We start from the raw sequence: 13,713 nt of genomic DNA on the forward strand, positions 1-13,713 counted from the left end.
CCAAGTTGATTTGGGTTAACTTCTTTCCTAATGTACTCATCTTTTGAAAAATTATTTTGGGTTTCCTTGTATAATCTCTGTGGGAGAACTTTTAGGACTTGAAACCTGTCTGTGACATCAAAATGATAATCAGTTGAAATATGTGGGCAGGAAAATACTTTCTCATCGATTCAAAGTTAGTAGGAGCCGGAGCAGAATTAGTGGCAACTGAGGCCATTAATATTTTAAAAAGGTATTGTTGCATAGGTTCAATAGACCAGAGAAAAATAATCTACAAAGCTCATCTAAAAACTAACATGAGAACAGAGACTGCATTATAAAATGTCTTGGAAATGGTCTCATTTTTATTAAAATTTTTGTTGATGAAACGCCAACCAGTTGCTTTACTTTGGGTGTAACCTGCACTATAAATCAAGTTACTAATAACTAAAATTCCTCTGTCTGTTTAGTGCGCTATAAATGACCTTATTGTCCACATTTGAGGAAATACGCTCTCTCCAGCCCTGCCTCTCTCTCTCAAGACATAATTAAGGAGATAGGACACTGAAAATGTCTGATAAGCTCCATATCACCTCTGTTAATCAGCCTCAGCTGTTGGCCAAAGGCAAAACTACATTTTAGTCCTCATTTTTCCCTTTTTCTCATCTCCACCACTTATGAAGCAAGTAACGGGATCCTTCAAATATAGTATGAAACGTTCTGACATTTTCCTCACTGACAGAGGACAGCATCATGATTGTTTAGGCATATTTCATAAAAATGGTAAATACAATGTTGAAAAATAAACTGGTGTCTTAAATTCCTGCCTTGCGTTAATCCAGAACTGACATGTTAATTATATTGAAGATATAAAATTATATATACAGTCAAACCAAATGTTAAGCAAAAAAGGCTTAACCGATTGTCAAAAGAAATTGGACCACAAAGAAGCTACAATCAGCTATGAAGCAGAAGAAATCCAAATCATTCTGACTGCTATGTTCCTGTAATAAATGTAATTAAATTTTTTCAATAAAATGTGTCATTTGATGAATCAAGTCACTGTATTTGCTGCAATTCCTCGAATCATTAAGTCATTCTGTGATTTACACAGAAGAGATAATGAATTTTTCAATTTAGGATTGTTTGAGATGATAAACAAATTGTTGAGAAAATAAATTTAAAATAAGCTAGATTTAAAACATGTCTTGATTCAAATGGCCTAATTGTGGTTTTAAAATCAGTAACTTATTCTGGCTCTTTGACCTTTAATTTACCTGTAGTTACAGCAGATGGTTTGCTAGGATCGTTTGAACTGCCTTTTGTCTGTGTGGGAAAACAATACAGTGGAAGTTCCAGCTTTTCACACTCATCTGTGAAAGGCCGTAAACACGGCAGGGTTCCTGGCTTCAGATAAAGGGTCAGAGATAGCTCCTGGTTGGAGGAGCAGAGATACGCCTTATTTGAATAAATTAAAGAAAATAAGATAAAACTTTCTACATAGAGTAACAAATCAGATTTGCTCTTGCAACTCTCCAAAGATGTCTTTGCTTTTCTTTCTTTCCTTCTTTTCCAAGTCTGTCAGGTAAATGAATGTATGTCTCTGTTGTTCTGCAGTTTCTGTTGTAAGTTTATGCATTGTCTTATATTGGATTAAACTCTGTAATTCTGTGACGTCAATACACATTGCTGTTTTCCTTGTGGCTACACGTGGCTCGCCGAGAGGACCTGGGATCCAAGAGGAAGAGAGAGACAGACTTTTTCCTACATTACATTAAATTGCTACATTAAAAAAATATTAAAATCATACAAAGTACCCTGTATGAATATAATGCATTCAAGAAATAAACATACTACCATAATCTGATATAAAGTTTTCCTTGCCACTTTTTTTACTCATCATAAATGCCACCTTAGTCGGACCTTTTCTCTTACAGACGACGTTGTTTTCTTTATAATACTGTAGAATGCTCTGTATTCCCTGCTGCCAGATTCAGTTCTGCCTCTGCATATATCCAGATGAGAGCTCAGTAAAGGGCAAAACAGTGAGTTTGTTTAAAGGTCAAGCATTAATGGTTACACTTCCTCAGACGCTCGGTAATCAACTGTGCCACTCACCAGGCTGAGTCGGGGTTAAAGGTCGTACAACATGAAAAAGCGAGGACGGCAACGCTTTCATTAGCCGTTCTGTGCTGGCCCAGTTACACAAGCGGAGAACCTATTTCAGTACATGACGCATATCACAACTGTCAACATCCTTTTTTAGTAATTTAGGTTTGATATCATGTAACAGCTCGGGAGGGCTGCCAATTACCGTTCCAAGAAGGTGACTCACATCTAGCAGTGTCTCTGGGGCAAGAGCAGAAGACACTGGCAGCATGAATCCAACTATCTTCTTTAGATAGAGCCTTAACTTTAATTCTGCTCACCCATTTAGCCTCTACGTGTCTTTTTTTTAAGACTTTGACCAAAGAACAATCACTCAATCCTCATGTCAGTGTTTTGGATGACTGCTGCTTTCGTCACCCTCATGACAGATTGATTCTTTGGAAAAGGACAAAGTCATGCAGGCCGTCAGCGCCTTCATCCTCAATTTCCCCTGGACCAGCCCACCCATTAGTGATGAGCTAGTGCTTGTCAGCAGAAGAAGACAGGCAACAATATGCCCCATCGTGCTGTATTAAATTGTACAGTTTGTGACTGCATCGCATGGCTCAGTAGGTGAACAGTGCCAAGCTTACAGAGGCTGAAGAGAGACAGCAAACAGCAAGCAGCAGGGAAGAGATGCCTGAGATGAAGTTAAGGTGAGGATAAATTGATGCTGACAGGACATAATTAGGAAAGCTGCCATTTCCTAACATCACTTGTCAGTGATCCAATTCTTCTCACAATTTGTCATACTGTAGAAGGTTCTTACAAAAACTTTTGAGTAAATAACTAAGTACAAGAGGTGCTAAAAGGTATAATTTTCTTTAACAGCACCCCATGGCTCAATACCTGCAGAACCCCCTTCAGGAAGAAGAACTTTAAGTCATTTTCTGAATGACTAGATTTAGTGTCTTACATGAAATAGTTTTCTCATGCAGCCAAACAGAAAAACTCCTTTCTAGGCTGTATCTAACCCCTGATTATTCACCATGTGAGCTTTCATACTAAAGGTAAGCATCGCAGAATCACTGTCGGTATCAAGTTAAGTACAACATTGGCAATATACAGTTCTTTGCATAAAATGTGTCTTTGAAGACGTTCAGCATCTTCTTGTTTTTATCCTATTCAAGAGCCACTGCTACTGAAGAAAGTAACTGCCTGAAGTCCAGTGATGTGTTCTGTCTCACTGCACTTCAGCGCTACTGCATTTTAACCGCAAGAATAAAATGCGTCATTTGACATCGTGCACTCCAGCAGTCCCAGCGTGTCTTTGTCTTAAATCTTGAGGCAAGCTGGTCACACTGACCATCTGTCATAGATAGATACATCACACCCTCAAGCTCCCTTCAGATCCCACAGCAGGGGTGTCAAACTCCGGCCCTCGAGGGCTGGTTTACTGTAGAGTTTGGATATGCGTCCACCACACCTGAATCAAATGGCTGAATTACCAACTCGTGCATTCAAGTTGTACAGAGTCCTGCTAAAGAACCATGTGTGATTTAGATGTGTTGACAAAGAAACATCCAACTGTTGAGGCACTTTGTGTATTTCAGGTTGACACTGTCCATTACAGTAGTTCAATCTGGTTAGTAAACTGCTGCAAACCCATATTCAGGTCTCTTCTGATGCAGGCAGTGGACTAATGTGGAAGTACAATGTGCTGCAGCAAATAGTGAAGGATGAAGAGTGCAAACCGTCAAATCATAAGCAGTGAGAAGTATGCAACAAAGTACAATAGGACCACTGATGAAAATAAAAAAAAAAAAGTGAAATACTAAATCACAAAGTAGAGCGACATTCAGAAGGTAAAAGGCAGGAAGTGGACCTACTGCATTTGACCTCAAGAGAAGTTGATTACTTGAAGTTCATCAGCCCCAGACACAGTTGGAGAGCAGCCTATCAGGAATATACCCTCTTCATTTTTTTTCTATCCAGCCTACTTCATTAAAATCGTTATTCTTCATCCCTCTGATTGCTGCAAGGAATGTGAAATAGAAGCATAGCTTAAAGATTTTGAGAGATCAAGGGCGACACTTGGAGACGTGACAGAGGGACCGACCAAACAGCAAAGTCTGGTTGTACATTGCTAAGTGGGAAAGAAGAAAAATGACGACACCACAAGAGTTTCTTTCTACATAACCTCAGGCAACGATGGCAATACAATTTTGTATTAAAAGAAAAAAAAAAAAAAAAAAAAAGGAGGCCATCCTTGCGCTTTGCCTTACAGTGAGAGGCTGGCTGGCTTTCAACACAGCACGGACGAAGCATCCAGGCACTCTGAGAGCACAGGGTGATTGCCTCTGTATTGCAGTGGTAATGTTTTGAGAGTGAAAAGGGATTTCAACAAACTACTTTTCCTCTCTTCGCAGCCACCTTAGCCCCCTCAGAAAACATCAAAAGACATAAGTCTATTTAATCTGAGGAAAGAGCAAAAACAAGGCAGACCGCACCTGTCATGCCACTACAGTTCAACACAAGATGGTTGTCAATGTTGCACCAAACAGCGCCATCTAGTGTTGAAGTTAGAAATGAAAGCCAGAGCAGTATGGGAGAAGCAAGTACAAAAGTTTACTAATCAATGTGAAACCTAAATAAATATCTTTTCGCACACATTTCTATGGTAAGGCACAATTTCTTATTTGTACAGCAATATTCATGCACAAGGTAATTAAATGTGCTTCACAGATAAATAGAGGAAGTAAAGAAAAATATATTTTTAAAAAAATCAGGCATTGCATGAATCAGTGTTGTGGTACTCGAAGTTGGTCTTGGTCTTAAGACCGGTCTTAAGACCATTTTTTGATGGTCTCGGTCTCGTCTCGGACTCGACCGCATTTGGTCTCGGTCTTGTCTCGGTCTCGGGCGCTGAGGACTCGGCATTTTATTTCAAGACCAGTCAAGACCGCAACTGTGAAAATATCACTAAACGTACAGCATTCTATCCACTTTATTTGTTAACATCTTTGTTTTCAGTGGATGCAAAACGCACCAATTAAAATCCAAGCAACTACGTGTTTCTGTTACTCCCCCCTCCCCTCCCCACCTTTCACTCTCCCTCCTCCTCCCCTCCCCACCTTTCACTCGCGCGCGGCGCTCCAGGACATGCGCAGTGGTTTCCTCTCAGCGGCAGAAAATGTTTGTCTAATCGTCAGTAATATAATAGCGCTGCATAAATAGTAAGAAATTCGATGGCCACAGCTAACTCAGCAGCGCTTCGCTTTCACAGACGGTGGAGACAACGTCTAACTATTTTCGTCACTTAGAAAAGTAGCTCAAAGAAGGTAAGCTCCGTTAACGTGATGTTAGCAAAGCTAGCTGTACAGAGACACATAAGCATTGTGATGAAAAATGTTATCACTCACTGTGCTGAATTATTGTGCGGAGGTGTTGACTGACTTGTCGCATATATGGGACAACGCTATGTCCAAAAGTCTGCAATATAGTGAGGTGACATTCAGAAACAGTCGATTCTTCTCCACGGCTCTTTACTTATTAGATAGGACTGGGGTGTCACTCACTGAGAGCCGTTCTATCAGATAGCCATACGCTGTCAGGATAGCATACATGCATTAAGCATTAAGAAATCCGACCATCAGAGGAGTTGCCAGTTCACCATACGCAGCAAGTTATGATGAACTCAAGTCATTAAATTGTTTTCAATGATAACTATATAGATATACATGTGTTGTCATGGTTTCAAAGTATATTTAAAGCAGGGTCTGGCTGCAGCTTGAGTCAGCTACAACACACGCCCGTGTAAAACTCACTTAACCGCTAAGTCAGGATGCCATACAACTGTTAATAACAAAGTGTATGACGATCTACGTCATGATTCTATGTTGTTGATTAAATGAAATCTTATAGTAATGACGTGTCTGACAGATATAGCCGGTGTTCTATCAGATTACCATACGCTGTCAGAATAGCATACATGCAGTGAGTACCATGCCAGCGCATGCGCATTAAGTCCGACCGTCAGTGTAGTTGTCAGTATACGCAACAAGTTATGACGAAAATAAGTAATTAAATTGTTTATAATATGACATAATGTGATAACTAGATGGATATACATGCGTTGTCGTGGTTTCAAAGTGTGTTTAAAGCAGGTCTGGCTGCAGCTGGATGCCATACAACTGTTAATAACCAAGTGTATGATGATCTACGTCATGATTCTATGTTGCTGATTAAATAAAATCATATGGTAATGACAGCATATGCATATCTGAGCTAAGCGTACAATTATCTGACAACGTATGCTGATCTGACAGAACACCTTGAGTTCGTGCTAAGCGTATGACGATCTGACCTGACAGAACCAGTTCTTTGTTCTTGTAATGCTCTGTGTACCTTGCATCATTATTTTATTTTATTATGTACGTTAATATTTAAATTAACAAATAACTAAAACACAAGAACGAAAGAGCACGCAGAGCATGCACATTGCTCTTTGATTGTTTTTGTTCAAAGTGGCAGCTGTAATGTCTCCCATGGTGTCAGACTACCTGGCTTCATGTACTGGGATAGAGAGTGAAAACAGTCACGATGAGCGCCTTCTGTTTGGTTACTTCTTGCTTGTTGCTCCTTGGTCAGTGTTCATGGTTGAGCGTTATTTACCGTCAGGGCATTGCCTCAATTGCTATGTTTAATGGTGCAGACAGTGGTGGATTCTTATATGAGGAATATGGGCAAATGCCCAGGGCGTTATGTTTTTAGGGATGGCACGAGACCATCACACTTTTTAGCACATAAATGGAATATTTAATATTAGTAAAATGTATTAAGTATTTAATATCTAGGTGTTTTATGGTAATATGGATCTTTCAGATTATTTTGAGAAGCAATTTCAATCATATTTTACATTTTATTGTGTCATGTAGCGTGGGCCGCTGGTCTTGGTCTTGACTCGGTCTCGACTCCCTTCGGTCTTGGTCTTGACTTGGTCTCGGACCCCAAAAGTCTTGGTCTTGTCTCGGTCTCGATACACTCTGGTCTTGGTCTTGTCTTGGTCTCGGGTTAAGTGGTCTTGAACACAACACTGGCATGAATAGAAAAAAGTATTCAAATTCTGATTTCAACAAATGAACAGCAAAAGCAAAATAAAATGAACTGATAGTCTTCTAATCTGAAGCTGTAGTAAATGCAGCGTTTTCACACTTGAGTTAAAGGAACAGCAACAGTTTCTGCACATCTCCAGTTGGTTCCAGAGATCAGCAGCAAAAACATAAAATACAATATACTGCTCCTTTCTTTCTTTTCTTTTATTTTTTAAGTTTTGGTCCTTCTCCACTAGAGCAGCTTTAACCGATTTTGCCCTACCGAATTCATGCCAATTACAAAGTTCTGCATGTTTTTCATACGCACTTCAGGAGTAGTACAAACCACGTAATGATTGACGGCAGACTGCATTTGTTGGCCCATGATTTATGTCACTACAAACTCCAAAAAACATCTCAACTACCACTGTGGACCAGCAGACACGAGTCTGCTATAAGAGACCTGTATGGTGTGGAGGAGGGTAATCATGAGTTTAATCTTGAGCAGCACAGGAGCACATCTGTCAACTTTTAGAGTGGAATGACCGTGATTTAGCAGCCCTGCAAGCAGCACATCTCTTTGAAGAACAGGCACGCAATGAGGAAGGGAGAAACTTTGTAGCTGTGGCAAAAATTCTGTCGCAGTTATAGTTTTGCCCCAGAAAAAAAATGGAACTGCATAATATGAGTTTTACATGATCTGGATTTTATTCTATGTTTGGAATTTTCATTCAAGTAGTGTTCATTAATGGATGTTGTTTACATCTTTTGATTGCATAATCAATATCCAAACAGTTATATTGTGTTGTATTTGGGCCAATAGCTTTAGCATGATACTAGCCCACGCAAGAACTACCATTTTTTTTTTAACAAGTGATACAACTTATATTTATTTTGACTTTGAGTCCAGGTAAACTCACAGAAGGAATTAAAATAAAAGCAAGTTTTAAGACATTTTCTATCATTTGTATTTTAAGGAAAAAAGTGAGGCAAATAAAAAATAAATTGATTAAAATCAAAAATCAAATTTGGTATAAAAAGAAAATCTGAGATTTTATCTTTAGGCCATATCGCCCAGCTTTCCGCTTCACCAAGTCTACTGGAGTGCTGATCTCTAATCTTGGTTTTTGGGACCAAAAAAAAAAAAACAATAGCTTCTTTTGCAAAAGATTTTCATCAAATAATTACAAACGACAAGCCATTTCTGAGCTCCCATTTTTACTTAGACAAAGCCGTGTGTTATTTCACACAGCCGAGGGTTTACAAAAAAAAAAAAGCCCAATCGTGGCAGAACAGAATAACAGGTAATGTAGTGCTGCATCAATGTCAGAACAAAACCTGTGTCAACCGTGTTCACCAGTGCATCCTTTCTCAACAACAGAAACAATAGCTGAAGAAATCATATTGTTGGCTGAGATTCAAACTTAAGCTGTACATCTACCTTCTTAGTTCTCTCATCAGTTTAACGTCTGAATCTTGTTTTGCTTGAAATTTTGCTGCTGGCTGATGACACATCATCACTATGTCACTCACTCCAATTGTGAAAGCCGACTTGCCCCTATAAAAGTCTGCAAATGCAGGAATATGACTAACTTTTTTGGACAGTGAGGGATGAAACAGAGGCAGAATGATCTCAACCCTTCTTGGTGCATTGGTGTTACTACGAAACCATGGAAACAACTGAATGGTGCCTTAGTTCCACCATAAAATGTTTGTAAAAAGGATGACAAAAGTTATGTCTTTCTTAAACTTTGCACAAGTTTAAGAAAACAATGACTTACTGATATTACAGACAGAAATAAAACATTGTGTATCATCAGTAAATTTTTGGTAACCGAAGTTTTATTATTCACATGTTGGGGGAAGATTTTAAATATTAGTAAGTTCTTCCTCTAACGTAGAGGAATTCCACATTATCTTAGTTCACTCAGAGTTATAGATGACATATTACACAAATTAGCCCTAGTCTACCACAGAAGATGTCAAATAATCTGGAAACGTTATCAGGCATTATGTCAAACATAAAACTTAGACCCAGACAAGTGTAAATTATAGAATATTCTGTGTTTTCCATTACTCTAAAACTCTTTTCCACCAGTCATAAATTAAAGAAACAAATTAAGACTCCTGGATTACATTTTGCTTTGGAAGCATAAATTTAATTGAATCTCTATAAGCAATATCAAAACCATAATTGGTTATTCAACTGTTCTTAGCGAAAATCTTTAAGTGTTCATAAATCCATAAATAACACCAAATGTCTTTCTTTTTTTTAACTTGGTGCTCTTGATCAACAACTTTTATGACGTTTTAAGTAAGTCAGTAACTGAGGTGTCTAAAGAGTAAAAAACAAAAAAAAAACACATTTATATGCTGCTTGATTTCCAACTGAGAGAACAACTCCAAGTCTTGGAAATGTTCAAAAAGTCTTAGTAAAGTTTGTGACGACTATCCAGCATGATCATCCATATTTGCTGTCATCAAATGGTCTGAAATCTAGTTGGCAGAGCTCGGCTGACTTCCCTGAAGGCACACCTTAACTCACTACCATTTCAACACTTTTGAAGTGTCGCATCTCTGACAGCTGAGACAGTGCATGCACAAGTACTCTGCCTCATCATGCTGTTCTTGGCTGCCAAAGTCACAGAGCATAAAGCTGTAGCCATCAGCTGATATTATCATATTGGGAGTCTTACTGCAAGATGAAGTTCGGCAGCTGCGTTTCTGTCTTTTAGGAGGAAGCACGAGAGAAAATCCTTATCAGTTAACAACCGACGTCGGGAGAAACACGTGACAACTTGCATGCAGATGTATCAGCACGCGCTAAAAACACCCACACGACAACGAGAATTCTGCACTTTTTTAAATATCTTTCACTTCATCAAACATTCAGGATTTAATGGCAGAGAAGGTGAATGTGGTGGAGCAGAGAGTGGGTGGAGATCTGTTGCTATTCTGAGATTATCTAGATAGCAACTGGATTGATCCAACAGGTTTATTAGAATTTCTGAACTTAGGTGAACATTTTAAAAAAATGGTGGGGAAAAAAAACCTTCTGCAAAAGCATAAAATATATTTTATATTAAGTGATTGTATGTAAAAAAAAAAAAATGAAATGCTAGATGCAACGGAAGTGTCAGTATAAAAACCTAAAATGTTAGTTTGTGCTTGTTTTAACTATGGGGATCATGAACACCCACAGTAAAGCTAATGAGCATCATAAAAGTCACTGCTGGCAACAGAAGAGGATATTTCAAAACCAGCAGTGCAGTCACAGGTTTTGGACCCTGTGGCACCATAACTTGAGTTGGTTGGTCATTTTCTCATTTTGGATTGATATCCAGCGGCAACATTTTTGAGTGAAATCTCTCAACATTGATTGACGGGCTGATGTAAGTTTTAGAGCCGACATCTATGTCCTTCTCTACTTTAACCAACGCTAATCATCGAGCCTCAAACCCAGAATTATCTCCTTAGCCAACTTAGAACCAGCGTTTAATTCTGACTTGATCATCATTCCTAATGATCTTCTTAGGAATAGACTCGATATTCACAGAACCTAGCAATGTCATTACTCCTTACTGCATTATGTTTCTCAGACTAGAATAAGCTGGACGGTACAACTACGTCACTTTGTCTAATTATTATCCATTATGAGTCAACAGAGTCACAGAATATTTTAAACTTTATGAAACAAACGACATACATACCTACACAGAAAACTGCCTGTCAACAGGTTGCTATGGTGAGAAAAGACATTAGTTATTATATTAATATTGATGTACCGTGTCATCCAGGTGACATTGTGACTGCTTGTTTTTCTGCTGCTGTTAATTGCTGTCCTATTGACCCTTCATTGTATACGGGGCTGTGCTCAGTAACATAGTCGGAGCTTAGCCTCAGAATGTGCAAAGTGTTGAGGGCTCACCCACACACATAATTACCGCAGTCTTTTTGTGTATTTTGTAATGCTGGGAGCAACTGCTTAGTATCTACTTATTTTACCAGGATGTGTTGCCAGCGTGGATCTCTCCATCACCGGGTTGTTCAACTCATATGACCAGAAAACCTAAACATGAGAGAACTCCAGCTTAATTTAATACTGCAGAAAAAGTGAGTATCCATAAAATATCTGCTTCTAACTTAATATAGTCAACAGTTATACAGTAAAAATTACAAATACAGGGAAGAATTGGGATAATTTGGTTTTAAATTGGAATAAGAATTTACTGTCACAGTACACATACAATAAGGGATGTTTTGTGTTGCATTTTTTTCTGCAATTTCTAATATTGATTTTATTGTAATGTTTGCATTGTGAACCACAGGAAGAATACTCTACTAGAGTAAGGACTAATGGAGAGCCTTAAAAAAGACTAAACTGTAATCTGTATGACCACCTTGGTTAGTCAAAAGGAATCAAGAAAATGTTAGTTTCTCATGCACAACATGGAGGTGTGCGTCTGTCTGCCCTAGCTGGAGGCCTTTTTAAAGTGGAGCACTATGCATACTAATCACTAAGTGCAAGCAACCTGATCTTAGAGCAGTTCTTGTTTATCAATTCCTTTTCTATATTTTCAAAAGCACGAATGTTTGTTTCACTTGCTTGTTGAGATATTTTTGGTTATAGCCAGACAGGATCTCCTGGCAAAGCAGCTGCAGTGCAAAAAGATATAATAAATATAATAGGCTAATTGGATTGCTCCTGGCTTAATGTGGATGTGATTGGGATGTAGTCCTTGCAGAAAGCCCGGAGGCTCAGTCACTGCTTCCAGCAGACTGCTCTTAGCAGAACTTACCTAGATGATCTAAAAATAATGATCCCCCCCTCCCAAGAGTTGTATCTGAAATTATGCTAACTGCATCTCCAAATATTGTAATCTGGTTTATAACTCAGAAATCTAAACTTGGACTATAAAACCAATAAATGATTGATAATAGAACACCAGCACGTCATCTACTCTTCCAATCATAGCAGCTCGGAGGTAAATGGTGCCTTGGGGGCCATCGCTGAAACCATACACTGAAAGTGTTTGGATTCAAACTCCTTAAAACTTATCTGCACAAACAGGAAGCTCAAACAGCAAGACGAGAAGAAGGGATAATTCAACTCCGAGCAGATCTTTTTGCACATATTACTGTGGAAAATATGCTTGAGTGTTTGAAAGCTTTTTTTCCCTCTCATTTTTATTCATGTAAAGATGTTTTCTATAAAGATAACTTCCTGGCTGGGGCCCATTTCAAGAAGAGGTAGATACCAAGCCAGGATCTGGATTTAGGATTAACCCACTCCATAATACATGTGTGTCTCTCTTACCATAGTCTCTCGGCCTATGGGAGCGGAGAAGACGTACTCTAGCTGAAAGACGATTGCCAAAGCCTGATTATTGGCCATTTTGATCTCCAAGCTGCTGCGAAGGCCCAGCATCTGAGGACGTGACGATGTTGTTGAGCTAAAGAGAAAGCAAAGAGATATCGATGTGTAACGTAGGTGTGAAAAATGTGAAGGCGGTAATGACGAAATTACAATGCTTTTCCAAAATGTGAAAGGTTTTAATATTTCTCCTCCTATAGCTATATTTTCCATTAAAAGTGAAACAAAATCAATGTGCTGGAAGATTTACAATCCCTTGCTAAATATTTCCTGGCAAGCACTTGCCTCCTGTGTGAGAAATGAAACGGCTTTCTATGTATTCGTCATTCACAGTTTGCATACACCAGAGGCGGGAGCATACTGTGCAGTGCTCGCGTGTCATGAGGTGGGGCCGAGTGCCTTTTCTTCCTCTCGCTTCACAGATTCTCTGGAGTCAGTTTTCCCCCTCTTTTTCTCCAGTTTCTAAAACCATCCAGCATAACACAAGCTGAACAGACTGTCAGCTATCACTGACAGCACCAGTGAGAGTCAAACGCCATAATTACTGCCTACACTATAGGGGTATATCAAACCAGATTTACAACAGACATTCCCCTCTTCAAAAAAAAGAAAGAAAAAAAAAGGAAAGAAGTGCAAACATTTTTTTTTATTATGGAGAAGATGATGATTATTGTGGTCATAAAGCAGAAGTCGCCAGGCACAGATTGTGGGTAAGCATCTTGATGAGTTTGTTTTATAGTTAAATGTTTGTACATACATTTTTGTCATGGTAAGAGACCCGTGTTATCACACATAATCATAGTTTCTCCAAGGGTCTGGTATGCAGCAGAGAAAAAATACATTTTGATGTGGATATCCGCTTTCAAGAATTTGTGTGTCATGTTTTGAGTTCCCTAGCCTATTTTGCCATTCCAGTTTTCTCACCTTTTAAATGGAATTATTTCATCCTTCACGCTACTGTTTTGTGCATTACTATTTTATAAAACTGCATAAAATATCCCAGCCAATTACCCTGACAGGCACAGCTTAAATAAGAGCGCTCACACTGACAAGAATGTGTGGAAAAATGTCAGAACACACATTCGGTGCATGCAGTGGTTTCTAGTAAGGTTGTCCAGTGACAGTATGTGGGCGAACAGTGTTATGTTTTCAACCAATTAGGTATTTTGGAGACAGTGC

General features: G+C 38.8%; 1 pseudogene; it reads right to left on the bottom strand.

The window, feature by feature from the left end:
- LOC148158300 (nephrocystin-4-like) overlaps nt 1–13,713 on the bottom strand; it is a 174,159-nt pseudogene that overhangs the window by 104,839 nt on the left and 55,607 nt on the right.

The sequence above is a fragment of the Poecilia mexicana genome, unplaced genomic scaffold, assembly GCF_051168715.1.
Source record: "Poecilia mexicana isolate PSO_F unplaced genomic scaffold, ASM5116871v1 scaffold_7, whole genome shotgun sequence".
NCBI lineage: Eukaryota > Metazoa > Chordata > Actinopteri > Cyprinodontiformes > Poeciliidae > Poecilia > Poecilia mexicana.